This window comes from Agelaius phoeniceus, chromosome 1 (genome assembly GCF_051311805.1).
Source record: "Agelaius phoeniceus isolate bAgePho1 chromosome 1, bAgePho1.hap1, whole genome shotgun sequence".
NCBI classification, from domain to species: Eukaryota; Metazoa; Chordata; class Aves; order Passeriformes; family Icteridae; genus Agelaius; species Agelaius phoeniceus.
This window is the reverse complement of record NC_135265.1, coordinates 141,263,083-141,276,771: the sequence shown is the minus strand read 5'-3', so window position 1 is coordinate 141,276,771 and position 13,689 is coordinate 141,263,083.

Below are 13,689 nucleotides of genomic sequence, written 5' to 3'. Positions count from 1 at the left end.
GGACTTCTTTTAGGAGAAACTCAGCAAAGTGGTTTTTGACCTCTACCCTGTTCTAATAAGGTTACATCTGGGATATTTGCATCCATTTCTGGAGGAATGCTAAGAAACTGGAGTGTATCCAATGGATTGATACTGTGCTGGTAAGGGGCCTTGAGCAGAGGACCTACAAGGAGGGTTTATTTCTTTAGAATAAGACTCTTAATAAACTCTTGAACTATGAAATACTGGTGAACATCCAGTCTACAGGATCAAATCAGAGCTGATCTAAAGTAATCATCTTAAAACATATATAGTGTAAGTATAGTGCCTCCAATTCCAATTCTTTGTCTTTGCACATTCACTCTTATAAAATATTTTTTCTAATATAGGTGAACTCTAAATCAGGCTCAGTTGAACTAGATTTCACCCTGGATGTATAAACCACCTCTTAACATCCTTATCACAACTTCTGCCTTGCTATGGCACTGTAGTCTCTTTTAGAGCTGAATATCCAACACTCAGGACAGAATTAACTCAGGTGAGGGAATGAAGAAGAATGAGAAGCATGATACTGCAGCATGGGTGGTCAGATGCACAGCTGGGGTGGACAACCACCTCCAAGATCTTCACAAGGTAATATCAAAAACCTGTCCTCTTCCTGCTCCTGTGTTTCTGTGTTTTCTTAAAAAAAGTTTCTACTCCAAGGAAAATTCTCCACCTGTGTCAATGAGTTGTAATCTTTGTAGGCATGGATGTCCCTCTGGGAGTGGGACTGAAAAATTAAATCTGTTTTCCTTGTTTTGCTGTTGCTGATCAGTGAGCTGTTAGATTTCAATATCCTTCTGACAGGTCTGACTCTGCATGAACTGAAATGGAGCCTAGATGATTGATTTCAGAGAAAAGGCCCCACGTGTTCCATTTAGATATGGTCCATTGCCTCCTTTGCTAAAACTGCAGTTTGAAAAGCTTTTAAATCCATGGTTCTAAGATTTTTAAAGCTCATTCATGAATCAATGCCAAATAAATTGAGAAAATGCAGCAAGCAGCAATGGAAAAAAATAAATAATAAAAAAAAAAAGGGAACACTTCAGAGTTTCCTTCAGAGACGCTCATTCCTTATGCTGAGTGCCGGGAGAAATAACAAATTAAATAAAACTTATACTTAAAGCCTCAAATATCATGAAAAATCTGAAAGTACATGGTTTCATTATGTAATCTCATTAAATTGTCAGGGAAGTAAAAATGTCCAGTGAAAAATTTCCAGATCGAACCTACAATGAGGGGTTCCATAATACAAAAAGAAACCTAAAAAACCCATCAATATTTCTCTCTTTCTAATTGAGTTATTTTATGAGCCTGTTATGTATTTTGGATTTGTCAATTCACAGGTCAAAATAAATGCTAGTACAGTAGGGCTACAAGAACTCAGAACTTCAAAACTATTTGTATCCAGAAATTGATATGGTATAGGATGATATGATATAATTACAAATGCACTTTTTTTTAATAATGTAGACCCTTGACCTGTTTTTCTGAATTTCTTATTGTTCTGTTTAGTATTTTTTCTATATGTGAAGACATTATAATTTTTTATCAGAATTATCAATACACATATACTATCTAAAGAACGTAACCAAATCATTTAAAAAAAAAAATAATCAATTTATTTTTTTGAGATTTTTATGAGTACACATAGACATTAAAATGTCCACGCAAACTATATGTATTACTTAATACTTTTCTATCAGCAATTGTTAGCATGTTAGAAATGGGAAATTGGTAGCATACTCATTTCACCTCAAAAGCAGTCCTTATATTTTTCTGTTTCCTGAGACTGTCTCTTCAAAAAGCTTAAAACGGTTTAAGTAAACTTAATGAAAAGTAATGATATTTTGATGCAAAATATTGTAAATGAAATGTCTTAATTTCTAATTTCTGCTTCTAATTTCTGCTTTTGCATTTTTTACACAATGGCAATAAATTGTTGACTTCCCTGAAGTTCCTTTCTTGTTCCTCACTTCACAGATTTTTTTACTGTTTTTCCCAATGTAATCTTTGTATAGGTGTGTAGAGGAAGAGGAAAATTTCCTTTTATATCTTTGGTTTAAGCCAAAGATGTAAAAGGAAATTACCTTCTTCCTTTCTTCTTTGAGAAATTTTCACAAAAATTTCAAGGCAGGAAAGAATGTTTCTTTTATGAACTGTTATCTCCAAGGAGGGCCTTATAACATTGCAATGTCAAAATGAAACAAAAACAAACAAAAAAAAACAAACCAAAAACCAAAACAAACCAAAAAAAAAACCTCATTAAGAAAAAGAATCTAAGAATAAAGTTATTTTTAGTAGGCTCCATTACGAAAAAGAAAAATGTTTCTTATGGCACTCCCATTCTTCATTTCTTGAATTTTACAACTTACTAATAAAAAAGTTATTGAGCTTTCATTTAGAATTTAATCCTGAGGTTGATCAGCTCATGCATTAAGGTACCTTTAGCATGAGGTTTCCAGAATAAAAAGTCATTATAACATTTTTAAAAACCATTTGGTATGAAAATGATTTCATATTCCCTTTAAAATAACCAAAGATTAACACTCCTTCCACTTCAAATACATGCTAGAAAATGCATGAAATTTTTATACAAAATCCTGCATTGAATTGAAAAAGTATTTTGAATTGTAATCTAAGAAGAAATTAGTATTAAAAATTCATATTAAAAAAAAATGCCTCATGAATCTTACACCAGTACTTTGGTTTTACAAAGTACATATTCCTCTCTTCTCCTGGATGACATCAACCTTTTCTCACTTGCTTGTGCAAGGGGACAGCAGTTAACCACAATCAGCAATTTCTAGGGAAAGCCATTACTTCCATCGCAGCAAAGCAGTGGAAGCTGTGAAAAAATAATGTTCACTACCATATTTCTCACAGATTTTCTTTACACATTGAAGTTAGAATGTCAGTACATATTACTTCAGCATTTTACTCTGCATCCTGACAGGATATTTCACTTGGAATAGCACTGCTATTTGAGGCACAATAAAAAAAAGCATTCCAATAAATTGAAAATGCTCTTAAACTTTTTAAAATAAATGGACTGTATATTTGTTCTTCATGGAAATCTTGAAGAGCTTACAATCAGATGTCTTTTTGCAGCTGCCATCTGCATGTTCCTGAACTCATTCAGGATGTCATACAGCTCTGAATAGAAAGTCTCATAAGGTCATTTTCTGCCTTAGAGCTTTACACTTAAAAGATTTGGCATATCTGCAGTTGCAAAATGCAAAGCATTTCACCCAGAATAAATTTCCTGTCAAATGACAATTTATATCTATGCAAAGCACAGCTTTTGTTTATGCATCACAGGTCTGATTATGTATAGATTAGCTGAACCCTAGAGAGGTTCTTAACTTTTCCTAGTAGAGGCCAGGACCAGACAGTTTGGAGCAAGAAAGCAGCTGGAAACCTGTATGACAGAAATTTTTTTAAATTAACCCAGGAACTGAGTTTTACATGCATTTTCCCTTACTCTATTTGCCCAAACTCTGAGACAGTGGTACAGATTTAGATTAATTCCATGTTAAATTAGGACTTTGGATGGAGCTGAGCTCACTAGGGATGCATTATGTTTGGCTTTTGTTTTTAATTTCTCTGAAAGTGTGCTACTTTTTCTGAGAGTAGTTTTTATCATTAGTTTTTTTATACAGTGGAGAGCTTTGCACTAGCATCAGACAATAAGGAAATATGTCATGAAAATCAAGGCATGCCTCAAAGGCCTTTCCAGATGAGACCCTTAGGATTGCAGAAATATAGATGCACAAAGAAAATTAATCCAGGTCTTTGAGAAGAAAAACAGCGAAGGACCCTTCCTTAGTCATAAATATGTTTTGTGATAAAAAGCCACTTTATATAGAAGCATTTATTAGGAAACTAGGAGCTAAAGAAGAAGCTATTAGTGCATAAGAAAAGCAGGTGTGTTGGAAGCATTCTGGAAACTTAAGTTCATTCAGCTTATCTGGGCATTTCTAAATGTATAGAATGTTATCCTTTGGTGGAAAGGAATAATTTCTTCATTTATCCAGCTTTCAACATCAAAATAATGTCTTTCAAAACCAAAAAGTTATAAAGATTGATATTCAATCTTTAACTATGAAATAGCAGAATTTTAAAAATGGTCTTTATGTGCACGAAATGAAAAGAATATGAACAAATGTGAAAAATACCACAAGGTTGCAGAACTTACAATTGTTTGTCACAAATATCTGTAAAAAGACAAGCCATGTTCTGCACTTGCTTTTCAACTATGGCATAGCACAGAGGAGTTATTGTAAAAGCCATAAGTGTGACACATTCATCCATTTGCTTGAACTAATAACGTCTACCACATACTCATGAATCTAATTTCATGGATGAAGATTTATTCAGAGTCTAAGTTTTTGGAAGCAATTTATGACTTTTGAGTCACCAATCTTTTAACTGATTCCTGATTTAAAACCAAGACTGACTCCTGATTTTAAAGCAAACAGGGTTTTTATATTTTTGGAAGTAGACCTGGAAGATAAAAATAGGAAGCTAAGAAGTGAGGCTGCATTTGGTAGGGGATACTTTCTCCTTATTCAACAAAAATATCTTCCACCAGTTTCTGAAAGAGGCCTAATTAAGGAGTCCTAGGTAAACTTTTTGCGATGTCTGCTTTCTGAGGGAGGCTAATATCACCACGGACCAGTAAGCTGTTGACAAAACCCATCTATGCTTTCTGTTTACTACAACATCAGCATAGTTTGCAAAATTTTAAAATAGAAAATAACCAAAAAAAAAATCAATCAAGCATGCAGAGAAGGTAATTTTTCTTTTCAATAGTATATGGATTCAGGAAAGAGAGATGGAGAGTTACAGTATGGCATTAGCCAGTGGGCTGGAGAGATAACACTGTGAACTGAGAAAATAGGGACCTAAACAAATGATCCTGTTTTGGGGGTGGGCAGATTATTTTAATGCTGATAATAATTTTCTACGCAATGTGATGAATTAAATAGTCAAATGAAGTTTCCTATTACCTAGCTAATCACAGTTAGCTATTGAAATGCGGTGGAACATTGTAAACTATTGGTGAAAAACTTATTAGAAAATAGCTGGAAGAAAATAATTCAAGCACTGTCCTGATGAAAAGATAACCTAAGTTTGGAAGGTTTTTTGCCTGAATACAATAAAATTTTTTTGACTGAAAATAAATACAGAAAGTCACACATATAGATTAAGAGTGAAATCTTGAACTCTGTTACTCTTCATATAGAATGAAAACATAAAATCCTAAAACATAATACATAAAACTACACAAAGCAATAAATCATTTAATGACTTAAAGATTCTATTTTATTTTTTCCATTGCCTTCAATGATGCTCCCTCATTGCTGACCTACTTTGAAAAGGAGTATTTTGTTTGTAGGTTGAGCAACGCATGAGAAAATAATGTCTTGAAGAACATGGCTGGGGTTTGGACCTTATATATATAGTGAGATTTTTGTCAGTCTCACTCCAACATTTAAAAGACTACTTTTTTTCATTTAGGAAAAAAAAGTTTTTAAATATTAAAAAAACCACATTTGGATTGGGTTTGCAAGGTGCTTGCAAATGAGCCTGTTTTTCTTGTTTTTTCTTCTAAATGGTGCCATTGGAAGGCTACTGAAAGACATGGTGATTAAGGTGAATATGTTTCATTTGCAACAACATTGTTCATGTCTGAAATAAAACTTAGTGAATTAAGAAAGAAATTTGTGTAGTACGAAATGCTTAATCTTTCAATATTACTGATTTGGAAGGACATGGAACAAAGAAGCAAAACTACATAAGAAAAAGATTCTTTATTTCCAGGGTTTTAGAATAATTGTCTAAATTTCCATTTCCCTTGTGGTTCACTGAATAGCACAGAAAGCAGACAAAAATAATAATGCACTTTTTAATACTGTATAGAAGAATACTTCTCCTGTTTCTGGCTTAATTCAGACTTAGCTTTTCTAATTCTCAAAAAATAAAAAAGAAGGTAAAATTTGCAAGCAAAACAGATGTTTTTCAAAAAAGTCACAAAATCCTGAGCTTTTTAATCTCCTTTCATGGTTAATAGTTAGTTGACAGTCCTGTAAGTTGATGTTTCATGTCTAATTTATTGTCATATATATTAATCTTTCCATCAAAATAAGTCAATTATTGCCTGCACTTTGCCAATAGCTTAGCTACAATTTCATGATAATCCACAGACTTCCAATCATAAATTTTACCTAACCTGGGTTTGCTTTGGGTTGGTTGATAGATGCCTGACCTCTGCTTTTATGAGTTATGGGTATTTTCTTTATTATGTAAAACAAAGATCTTGAGATGAAAATGTGGTCTTCCGTTTAATTTCCAGAAGTGAACTTCTATTGAATTATCCCATTATTCTGGTTTCTACTGTGAATCTAAAGTTTTAGGTGTTTTAAAGTTACTGTGCAATTCATTTATATATTGTTTAATGTAGCATATATCTGCTCCAGTGTTTTTTCTGTGCTCTTGATAGAAAATGTGCTTTCCAATAATATTTTGATTTTTGAAAAGTAAGTACATATATGCTTTTTTAAAGTGGCAAAATTATGTTAAATTATGTTGGTCTGCTAGCTGAAGCCTTGTTTTGATATATTTCTGTTATGTAATTAAAACTGGATATTTATTTTGATTGCTGTAATGCTTGATTCCTTTTTAAAGGAAATAGTTTATAATAGTGGTATTTATAGAATTTTACTGAGGCTGAATTGGGATCAATACCTAGCATTCCCACATTCAGGTATTAAATCCCTTAATATAATAAAGTTGCTTACAATTTGAGCAATTGTATCAAAATCTTAAAAATGAGAATGGCTTGTTTTTATTTAAGAAATTGGAAAGGTTTCCACTGATTTGGGACTGTGCCTTCACCGTAGACTTTAATGTAGCTAGAGATCAGTTGAAAGCTTGACCAAACAAACACTATGTTCAATACTAATCAACCTTGACTTTGGTACTTATCAAAAAGGGTAGGTTTAGGACAGGTATTTGTTTAATTTCTGTGGTTTTTCTGGATTGTATGCAACATTGAATGAGAGTTGGGTTTTAGGGCTTTTTTTCAGTTATCACAATGTTCAGACAATAGAATAGAATAATGCAATTGCAAAGAGAACCTAAGCTGAAACTTTAATCTTGACAGCAAACACATATACGAGCACACAATAATTTCATGACAATGTACACTTCATTGTTTAAATTTTAACAACCTTGGGGATGTGTTCCTCATTTTAAGAATATCATTGTGAACATTAAACTTAATTGCAACCTGGAACAAATATTGGTTAGGATCAAAATTACTACATTAGCTATTAAATGATAAATAACATTATGAATAAATTCAAGTTGAAACTGTAATGTTTTATGGATTAAGTACCTCATAAGACATATTAGTACAAAATGTTTAGAATTTTATACTGAAAATATAATAAAAATATAAATATAAAAAATTGAAATATCTCTTGAATAAAAATTATTTACATGGCATAATAAAGGCATAATAGTCCTTCTCCTTGTGGAGAAAGACTTGGGGTGAGCATTGATGAAAAACTCAACATGAATCAGTAGCATGTGCTTGCAGCCCTGAAAGCCAAGAGAATCCTGGGTCCATCAAAAGGAGTGTGGCCCGCAGGAGGAAGGAAGTGATTCCTCTCCTCTGCTCTTGTGAGATCCCGCCTGGAAGGAGCAGTCTCGGGAATCTGGAGAATTCCCAGCTGACTGAAAGCTGGCAAACATTGTCCCAGTTTTCAAGAAGGCCAGGAAAAGGATCCTGAAAACTACAAGCCTGTCAGTCTCACTTCAGTGCCTGACAAAGTTATGGGAAAGATTATTCTGGGAGGTATCGACAATGCAGTCGATGGTCACAGGCAGCAGGGCTTCATGAGGGGAAAATAATGCTTAGAAAACCTGATTTCCTTTTATGATAACCCACCTACTTGAGCAAGGAAAGCCAAAAAAGATGTCATCTTTTTTGGATTTCAGTAAAGCTTTCAACACTCTCTCTCACAGTCTCCGTCTGGACAAAGTGTCCAGCAGACAGCTGGTTAACATGTGATAAGTGAGCAGCTGGCTCGAATGTCAGGCACAAAAGGGTTACAGTGGATGGGGTGACATCAGGCTAGTGACCTGTGACTAGTGGGGTTCTTTAGGGCTTCCTCTTGGGCCCTGTGCTCTTCAACATCCTCATAAATGACTCTGGACTGGAAGGGATATTGAGCCAGTTTACAGACGATGGAATGCTGTGAGAAGCTGCTGGCTCCTTCAAAGGCAGAGAGGTCCTGTAGAGAGACAAGTTAAGAGACCTGAGCAATCACCAAGCACATGAAATCCAGCAAGGGAATGTGCTGGATTCTTCACCTGGGATAGGGCAACCCAGGATGCATGAATAGACTGGGATGTGTGGACAGAATGAGATGCTGGAAAGCAGTGCCACGGAAAGGGACCTGGGTGATGGCAAGATGAACGTGAGTCAGCAGTGCCCTGGCTGCCAGGAGGGCCAACCCTGTCCTGGGAAGCATCAGGCCCAGCATTGCCAGCCAGGCAAGGGAGGGGATTGTCCTGCTCTGCTCTCCTCTAGGGCAACCTCACCTTGAGTGCTGGGCATCAAAATATAAGAAGAAAATTAATCTATTAGAGGGCACATAAAGGAGGGAAACTGTCCTAGGTTACAATATAAGATGAATTCTATTCCCATCCTCAAGAGCTGCTGAAACCAGGAGGATCATTTTTCCCTTATCTCCTGTTAATGGGCCCATCAATGACTCTCCTCATAAGTCAGAGATAACTCTCACTGGGAGCCATTTCTGTTTAATGGACCCACCCATGACTCACAGAAAGATAACAGCCCATTGTGAGATGCTCCACCCAGGGGGGAGGAGCTAAGCATCTCCACCTGGATATGATTTGGGGTTTTGGGACACAAAAAGCAGTCTTTCTACTGCATTCCTAGAGGAATGGCTGTCTTTTCCACTGGATATTCAGAGGAAGACTACACCCTTTCTACAGGCTCACTGGTCCAACAGAACCACATCTGCCACCCCAGGAGGACTGCAGCCACCAATCCAACTGGACTGCTACCAACACCCTGACCAACAGGCTGTCAGTTTGTATTTTGACTCTGTCAGTGTTTTTTTTTTTTTTTTTCCTTTTGTATTATTGCATGTATTTTGATTGTCCTTTTTCCTTTTCTTAATAAATTGTATTTCTGACTTGGAGTCTCTCACTGGTTTTGCTCTCAAACCAGAACATAAACAAAGGTGGGGAAGGGCCTTGAGGGGAAGCCATATGAGGAGTGTTTGAGATCACTTGGTCTGTTCAGCCTGGAGGAGATTGAGGAAAGATCTCTTGGCAGTCTACAACTTTCTCATAAGGGGACAAGGAGGGAGGGGCAGACTCTGATCTCTGTGGTGAGCAGTGACAGGACCCAAGGGAATGGCCTGAAGTTGTTTCAGGGGCGGTTTAGGTTGGACATTGGAGAAAGGTTCTTCACTCAGAGGGTGGCTGGGCACTGGAACAAGCTCCCCAGGGAAATGGTCACAGCACCAGCCTGACAGAATTCAAGAAGCATTTGGACAATGCTCTTGGGCACATGGTGGGGTTCTTGGATATAGTCCTGTGCAGGGCTAGGAGCTGGATTCAGTGATCCTTGACGGTAGCTTCCAACTCAGCACATTCTGTGAACATTCTGAGAATACTGCTTAAAATTCTGGTTTCCCCAACATAAAAATGACATAGGACTGTTGGAGCAAGTCCAGAGGAGGGCCGTGAAGATGATCAGACAACAGGAGTACCTACCCTAGGAAGACAGGCTGAGAAAGTTGGGGAACTCAACCTGGAGAAGAAAAGGTTGTGTGGAGACCACAAAGCAGCTTTCCAGGAGCTGAAGGGGGCCTACAGGGGAGCCTAAGAAGGACTCTGTTAGACCTGTAGTGATAGGACAAGGAGTAATGAGTAAAAATTGAAAGAGAGGAAATTTAGTTTAGATAACAGGAAGAGGTTCAACACTGTAACAGGTTGCTGAGGAAAGGTGTGAATGCCCCAACCCTGGAAATGTTCAGAGCCACGTTGAATAAAACCTTGAGCAACTTGGTCTAGTGGGAAGTGTTCCTGCCCATGGCAGGGAGGTTTGGGACTAGATGATATTTAAAGTGTGTTTCAACCCCTTAACATGCTATGAGTCTACAGAATTTTTTATTCTATCTAAGCTTCACCAAGAATCAAACAAAACCACAAAAACACAAACCAAAATGCAAACAAACAAAAAACAACAAAAAAGAAAAAAGAATATAATGGATAAGATTGGTATTTAAAAAAATTTAATGTGAGATGTTGAGTCAAAATATGTGAAAAATCTAGTGTATATATTCTAAATTCATTTATCTCACTAACAACAACTTTAGCATATGTTAAAGAAAGAAGTTAAGTTTTTAGATCCTCAGGAGTTTTGGTTACATATTTGTTTCAGCTAAGTGAAAAAAGTGATAATCGATTATATTTTCCTTTGATGCAGCTGACTAGTTGTAAAGGAAAATGTAAAATCCTGTTTATCTATGCTCTGGAGAAATGAACCACGAAACAATTTGTCTGCATATAATAAAAGTGCTTTCAAAAAGCTCTCCCTTCCAAGAGCCATTTCTCCAAACTTTTTCTGATATTCATGTTGTTGGGATATATTCTCACTGTACCAGTTATGTTTCTTTGTTTTTCCTGTGATGGCTGTGTTGGAATTTCTTCCTGTTTCATTCATTTATGTGGTTTCTCATCATGCCTTATGTAAACTAAATGTGAATCTCTGACAGATGCTGGCTGGCTCATTTCCCCACCTCCTTGGCTTTCTTGTTTTCTTCCCTGCATTCAACTCATTATAAAAGCACTTGTGAAAAGAGCAGTCTCAAGAGTTTGCAAAAAGATATGGCAAAAGAAAGACAGAGGAAATATCCCCCTTTCTACGTTTAAATACAGCAGATTAGGTCCAAAGGCAGAACTATATCCTTGTATACCTTCAGCCAAACAGCACTCCTCTGCCCACACAGGTCAGATGCATGAGTGAATTTGTATGTGTACAGCAGCACATATTCTCTTGGAGACCTTGATTGCTACAGCTACTTGTACAAAGAAAATTCCATACAACCATCATATGTATTGCCTAATGACTTCATGCATTATGCACAGTTCATATAGAAAACACATATTAAAGCTTCATTTTTAAGTCTTCAGGAAGTTTAAAGCAGAACAAAATGAAGGCAGGAGCAGATAATCCAGGATATTTGACCAAACCTAAAATGTTTAGAGGATTAGATGCCAAACAAGAAATTCAGCATTTGAAGAGCTTCTGGATGATGCTCTTAGTCATGTGGTTTAGTTTTAGATTGTCTTGTGAGAAGCAGAGATTTGGACTTGATTATCCTTATGGGTTTCTTTCAGCTCAGGACATTCTATGATTCTATCATTCTAAGATTTATCATTCCATATCACATAATCTATGGAATTACTTGTTTTCTTATGAATTGGTTTCTCTTGAACTGGGTGAAAACAAAAGCAACATTTTTTGTAACACTTAGGCAAAAAACAAAAGACTCCTTGTGGAAGTACAAACATTTTCTTTCAGTTTTATAAACTGAGATGTTGTGAAGCTTAAAATAAAATGTACCATATTGTTATAAAAGCAATCAAACTTGTTTTTCAAATTATCATAGGCTTAAAAGGTAAAACCTATATGCAAAATCTTCATATAAAAATTATCAGTTATAGTCCCCTAGCATAAATCTTTAATTTTAAATAAGTTTGTTAACACTACATTCATTCATCTGCTGTTGCAAATATTTTTAATCTTTCCTGAATTACAAGAAGGGGAGCTTACACTGGAGATTTCCATCAGCTGAAGGTAACTTGCATTTCACTTCAAGTTAGCAAGTGAATTCCTAATTTACAATGGAAATGACTCATCAATGTCTTGGATGAAGGGGCACATGCCTACTCAGCAAGTTCACTGATGACACAAAGCTGGGAGGGATGGCCAATACTGTGCAGCCCTTCAGAGGTACCTTGATAGGCCAGAGACATCACAGAGAAAAACTGCCTGAAAATCAACAAAGAAAAGTGCAGAGTCCTGCACCTGGGGAGGAACAACCCCAGCTGACACACGGACCAGTACAGGCTGGGGGCTGACCTGCTGGGAAGCACCTCTGTGGAGAAGGACCTGGGGGTCCTGGGGGAAAACAAACCATCCATGAGACAACAGTGTGCCTGTGTGGCCAAGAAGGTCAAAGCAGGTTGAGGCAAGGGATCCTGCCCTGCTACTCAGCCATGGTGGGGCACATCTGGAGTGCTGTGTCCAGTTCTGGGCTCTTCGGTATAAGAGAGACCTGGAGCTCCTGGACCAGGTCCAGCAGAGAACTACCAAGCTGGCCAAGGGCCTGGAGAATCTCTCTTATGAGGGATTCCATTCAGTCTTGAGACTTTGGAGAGGGGATCTCATCAACATCTCTAAGTATCTGAAGGGAGGGTGTCAGAGGATTGATCCAGGCTCTTCTCAGTGGTGCCAAGCAATTGGACAAGAGGCAAGGGGCTGAAACTTCCCACCTCCTGTGGGATGCACAGGAAGTTCCACCTGAACATGAGGAAGAACTTTAATGTGTGGTGACCATGCACTGGAACAGATTGACCAGAGAGGCTTTAGAGTCTCCTTCACTGGAAATATTCAAGAACCCTCTGGATGCAATCCTGTGCCATGTGCTCTGGGATGACGCTTCTTGAGCAGGGAGGTTGGAACAGACAACAACTGTGGTCCTTTCCAACCTGACACATTCTGTGATTCTGTGAAAGCAGAATACTTGCATACATATTTCTGTGTATATATATGTGTGTGTATATATATATATATATATGTAGACATAAATTCAACATATTTATGAAAATAAACAAAAAATAATAAAAATTTTAATGAAAGAAAAAATAAATCTTAAATAAAATCTTTTAAATTGTGTTTTGACTTTTAACAGATATGTGCCTATTAAAGATATTTGTGGTTATTTTGCTCTTTTTTTATAGCATAACCTTGGTTTTGAAAGTTGCATAGCAACTAATCCAAGGCAAGCAAAAAGAATGTGAACCTGCCTTAAAGTATCTGTGACAGTGTAAAAAATAATTTAAAATCTCTCTTTCTGAAATATTTATTTGGAATTACGTGATTCTAATGAAATGTAATGGAAGAAAACCCTATAATGTGTATGTGCTTCATGTACGTCCATAAAATAATTTCAGTTCTCTCCTGACTTGACTCTAAATCTGTCTCTTCAGACATGCACATTGATTTTGAAGACATGGCACTAAGCATGAAATATTCTTGATCCCTTGCAATGCTGTCACTGAGATTGATAAGCCACATTATGGTTTGGTGGCCATTTAACTCTTGTGAACTTGACAGTATTTCCCTGGAGCTGGAGAGCAAGGGAAAAAAATGGCAAGACAAATGTGGTGGACTTCAGCTGTGCTCAGGATTGCTCTATATACAAAATGCAGGTTTTCTGACAGCATGACCAATCTCTCTTCTTTGTTACCTCCTTGCAAGGAATAGAGAGGAGGCAAATTTTTCATTTAAAGCTATGCAATTCAGACTTTTTATTCTATGAAATAAAAAAAAAA